The sequence below is a fragment of the Sinocyclocheilus anshuiensis genome, unplaced genomic scaffold, assembly GCF_001515605.1.
Source record: "Sinocyclocheilus anshuiensis isolate Anshui unplaced genomic scaffold, SAMN03320099.WGS_v1.1 scaffold24, whole genome shotgun sequence".
Lineage (NCBI taxonomy): Eukaryota > Metazoa > Chordata > Actinopteri > Cypriniformes > Cyprinidae > Sinocyclocheilus > Sinocyclocheilus anshuiensis.
In genome coordinates, this window is record NW_015557090.1 from 972,558 (window position 1) to 978,448 (window position 5,891).

Sequence of the window (5,891 nt, forward strand, 5' to 3'; positions counted from 1 at the left end):
GATTGAGCTACCTCTGTTCAGCTGTTCTGAACCCGGAAAACTCAAGTTTCCCATCTCAGGGTAAGTCAACTCAGAGTTCAAGTTTCAACTCAGAGTTAGTTGAACCTCCTTATTGAAACGGGCCCCAGATGTTTTGGCATTATTTACTGTGTTAATTGTACATGTTTGAAATAAATAAGAGCTACAAGGTTTGTGTGTGCTTTACATATGGAAAAACAGTGCACAACAGAACAACAGTAAAAATAAAGCTGCTCATGACAATGTAACTAAAATCTCACGGTGGTCAATTGAATCATGCACTGTAAAATCCAATAGTTTACCTTACTTAGATAAAATTAGTTAGCTTTATCTTTAGCTTTATCTTTACTTAGTTGATATATTTACTAGGTTTTATTAAGTTACAGCTAATTTCAAGGCAAATAAATCAATTTACTTACTGCTTTTAGTGATGCTTACTTAAAACATTCAAGTAGCCACAAAGGAACCAATGACATCAATACACCAATGAGAGACACCAGTGCACTAATATGTTGCTAATGTGAAACATAACAACAAAGAAGAAGAAGAAGAACGTTTTTGAGGCGGGGCAATTCTTAATATACTTTTCACTCATTTCCTCCAATTCTGCAGTTCTCTTTCTCTAGTTGCATTCACTTGTTTCCCAAAGTCATTTTGAATGTTGAATTGTCAATACAACTGAAAAATTTGAGAAAACATCACATAAGCTAACTTCATAAATTGATGTTGATTTTCCAAAAATATTTAGTTTGAACTCACCATTATAGTCATTAGTGCTCCCTTTGGTTGGGCACTTGGAACTTCATTTATATTATAATAATTCTCTTACTATTTATGCAGCAATGCAACGTGATAATGATATTATAACATGATATTATAATATAATATAATATAATATAGGATTGAATATTAACAAAGACATTTGCTTTCTTGTTCCAACCCCTACTTCTTTACCAAAAGGGCCATTTATAATTCCTAATGGCACTGAGATGTTTATACTTATAATGATAACTTAAGACTTATAATGACTGGATGCTTACAACTGATAGTGGAGATTAGGACAGTGGCCAGTCACATTCTCCTTACTTTCCCATCACATATCAGCTCATAGAGGTGTTTATTTTAAATAAAAATTAATCAAATATTTTTAAAGTGGGTACAAAAAGTCTAAAGGGTCTTTAATATAACTATAATTTAAATTGGTATAGTGTCCTCATGTTGTTTGGATGGGCTGCCACATCGACCTTATACTACCACTATACAGATGTAGTTGGATTTAGTGGGTAGGTGTAGGAAATTAAGCGTTAGCGTTAGTTCTGGCAGGTCACGTGAGTCAAGCTTGCATCAGCTGATCACATCTACCCTTTTCAGCTTGCTCCGGAGCAAATTACCTTCCTCCAGCCCCAGCTCCTCCTTTCGCCACAGTCAGGACTTGGCTTTCTGATATTCCTTGCTAATCAGACTCCTTTATCTTAAATAAAGTGTGTAGCGAATCAGCTCATGGGGAAATATGAATAATTAATCATAACTAGTTATAATTAATTATAAATATTTAGATCCGCTGTAGATATTTACTTGACCTCTCAGGGTCAACTGTCTGTCAATTCTAAGAACGTTAATTTCCCATTTCTACTGTGCATTGTGTCTCTTCCTTAAGAAAAAGGCAGTGATTTTCCCTACTTACATTCCATTAGGTCGTAAATGTATCTGGTGTCAGGGTTGCCATGGTAACCAGGGGGGGCCTGGTGTCGTTGCAGACATCCTGGCATCCAGTTTATTGGGTGAGGGGACTGTGACGATTTGTTAATCTAATGAATAACTGATTTGTTAAATCAAATGAAAAATTGTGTGTTTGATTGGTCCAGATGCTACAAGTGTTACACTTAAATATCATTAAGTACATTAATGATATCTGCCTTGTTCTGTTCTGTTAACCCTAGGGGGGTTATTATTGCTGCTCTCCCTGCTCATTCATGACAGGCTGCATGGATGGGCAGGGAGGTTTTTGCCCAGAACAGAACCATACCGCCAAACCAAACTTTATGCTAAGTATCTATCATTTTGACGATAGTGGTCCTGACAGAATTAGCTTTATGGAAAGGGACAAATAAGGTTGTAAAAAGACAGCATCCATTTATGATTTTAATATGTTGTTGTTTTTGCATACTTTAACCCGATTACCCTATTTTTATTTAACCCTTTATTTAACCTTTACCCTATTTTATGCTTTTCTAACTATCAACCCTAGGACTTCAAATCTGCTCCTGGGGACCCACTGTCCTGCAAAGTGTGTTTCCAACTTGCTTCAGCTTGTCACGTATAGTCTGGTTTAGTTTTCTGTTCCCATGTTCCCATTTGCCTGCCTGAGTTTTCTAGTTAGTTTCCTTGGTTGTCAATTAGTCACTCACACCTGTTTTTTTTTATTGCACTCTATTATTTAAGCCCTGTGTCCCTGTCTGTGAACGCACAGCTTAATGATTTTTTGGTGAAGAGTAACATTGCAGATACATTCCAGGCAGGGTTTAGAGCCAGCCATAGTACAGAGTCAGCCTTTTTAGAGTTTCTAATGATATTCTGCGTGGTGCTGATACTCAAAGTAGTGTCATTCTATTACTGTTAGATCTGACTGTGGCATTCGACACAGTTGATCATAAGATTCAGGTTGGCATTCAGGGTTTAGCCTTGGAATGGTTATCCTCATTTTTAAAAGATATAACTTTTTCAGTCAGTCTATAAGACTACTCTTCATCTATTGCTTCTCTCAATTTTGGGACCAGTTTTGTTCTCCCTTTATATGCTCCCTTTAAGATCGATCTTTGAAAAATATGGCAATCATTATCATTTGTATGCTGATGACTCTCAAATTTATTTACCTTTGAAATGTGGGGATACGTTTTCCTTTCAGTCTCTGTATGAATGTTTGAGGGAGGGAGGGAGAGAGAAAGAGTGCGCACTTCTGTTGTGTGATCTTTATTGATGTTCGCTCACTTAGCACGCATCATTTGGATTAAAACTAAATCGTAAATATAAGACTGGAGTTCTTGTCATGTTTTATTATCATTTTCTAAACTATAACGAATAAACTGTGATAATGTGAGAAATGTTGAAGGTGTCTGAATAAATTGTGGTTTGACTGTATCTATTTGATAAATGAAGTTAACCAACTAACATTATACATACTCTTTTGGTTTCTGTACCCAATATTTTAAAAATGTACAAATGCAATGAAAATATTGGTATCGGTACTCGGTATCGGCAAGTACCAAAAATAAAAGTATCGGTATCGGGCGAGTACTGGAAAAAGCGGTATCGGTGCATCCCTAGTAATTGGGCTCTTCTGTTGCAGCTCCAAGGCTTTGTAATGACCTTCTTCTGTCTGTATAATCTTCTCCTACATTTTGTCAGGAAAGGGACGGAGGACTCAAATGCAGTTCAAACAAAAGAGAGAGTTTATCTGAACTTCAGAACACAAAGCCAGCAAAAGAGTGAAACACAAAAGTCAGGTGAATGAAGTGGTGTGGTGCTACCTGCGCACACATCCACCAAGACAGAGGGCTGAGAGGAACTTCTGGAAACATCCAGTGTAGCACTCCCAATCCGGCCTCACTGTCCACATACGAATAATTAATTCCTCGCCTGAGGATCCTGGAAATAGTGCAGAAGAGTTAGAGGAGAGTGAAAACTCAAAATACATCCATACGGCACAAAAACACATAAGACATACCCACGCCGAAAGAAGACAAAGACAGGAATATATAGGGAGTGGGAACGAGTACCAGGTGTGGGCTAATGGAGCTCGTGCTGAGTTAGTGCTGATTGCTCCACCACGTGTGGATGACAATGACAGGACCAAAACAAACACCACGTGCAAATGACAGTGACAGCACACAGGTGAACGGCAGGAAGCAGTCAGAGAAGGTACCGGTCATAACACATTTAGTGTATTTCAGAGTGCGCTAAAAACGCATCTGTTTTCTTTAGCTTTTGAAAATGCTTTACATTTGTTGTTTATTATTGTGTGATATGTGTCTTATTAGTTTGTCTATTTTTATTATTTTATTTATTCTTCCTGTACAGCACTTTGTTTCCCCATTGAGGTGTTGAAAGTGATTTAGAAATAAAGTTTGAGTTGAGTTGAGTTGAGTTGAAATGCGATCCTGAACAACACCGTTACAGAATACCGGACCTAGACCTAGAAGATTTTGTGTTTTTTTTTCCCTTTTGTTCCTTTTCAACTGAGCCTGCCATTGCCCCAGAGCCAGAGCCTCAAAAAATGTCTGACCAGGTGCGCGAGCTGCCAACATTGCCTGTCCCTGAGGGAGTGCTCATGGAATAGGAGGGTATGGAATGGAGCCCTGCCCACACTCCCACTGCTTCTCCCACCTCCTCTTCCAAACACTGCCTGTTCCTCAGCCTCACCTCCGCTGGCGCCATCGGGCTCCCACATCCCTCCGGCTCCACCTTGGTTAGTTACAGCCTGTCTCTGCCACAGGATTCCACTCCTCTGGCTTTGCCTTGTCCCTCCTTCGTTCTGGCTCCGTCTGGCTCCTCCTTCCCTCTGACTCCGCCCTTTGTCACTCTGGCTCCGCAGCAGCCTTCTGGGTCCCCGTCTCAACCTCAGTCGCATGGGCCGTCAGCTCTGCCTTGACCCTCCGGACCTGCGGTTTCACCCTGGCCCTTCGGGCTCTCCAACTTCGTCTTGGGCTCCACCTCAATCCATCGGCCCCTTGGTGTTGTCAGCCCTACACTGTAAAACCCAACAAGTTAACTTAACTCATTTATTTTGAGGAAGCTGATTACCTCAATTCAGTTAAGTTCAATTAATTCAGTAAAAAAAACACACATACACAATTGTTATGAGTACTCTGAAAACCCTGAACCTATCATTTCAGTTCACTAAAACAAAGATATTTCTTAATATACAATTAAACTATACACTGCGATCATATATTTATATTGAGTAAAACTAGTGAAATTATAAACTTTAAATAAACTGAGAGTGCTTGCTGTTCACTGCTAGCTCACAATAGTACACACAGTTAAACCCTACAAGTTAAGCTAACTCATTTTAGTTTTAGGAAACTGATTACCTTAATTCATTTAAGTTTAGAAACCAATAGTTCCCTTTCAGTCGGTCACTATGAGTCACGTCGTGACCGATGAATTGGGATCTCGCTTAGAGATACCAATCTACTTCGAGTGTAAACTAAACGAGCCAATGGACATTGGCATGCGATGATTGCATTCAGCTGCCGCTGATCACAGCGTGAGCATAAAAAGGCAGCCGGTGCAACGCATACCAGCTTTTTGCTTCGGAGCCGAGCGACAACATCGTTCTGCTCCGACCAAACTGACTTCATGTGTGACGAGTTAATGTGCTCTAGGCAGCTTCTTGTGTTGGTGGACGGCGTTTCAGCGGTGGTCGTTCCTGTGTCGAGTGGGTTGCGCACTTCAAGCTGTACTACCCCCTGTCGTGCTGCAAGCGGCCATCTCCCCTGTGCGTCTCAGTACATAAAAGAGCATTTCCCTAAAAGAGCCTTTTTTCTCTAAAAGAGCTTACACGGGTGCGTCTTTGTAAAGACAATGGGTCTTTTTAAAGATGCAGTTTCACCCGTGTGTTTCTGGATGTGGTCGTTACCTGGCGCCGGGTGATGGTCACGATCGCTGCATCACGTGTCTGGGCATTAAACACGCTGAGGTGGCGTTCGCGGATGAGTCATGGTACCATTACAGGAAGATAACCATCTCGGAGCTGCGGGCCAGGCTCCATTTCCTCCAGGGGGGTGGAGCGCCGTTGCCTCTGCTGCGATCTAGTGTTCGTCCTGGTGGCAGCCAGGCGAGGGCTACTTCAGGCAGTAGCATGGGCGGTCTGA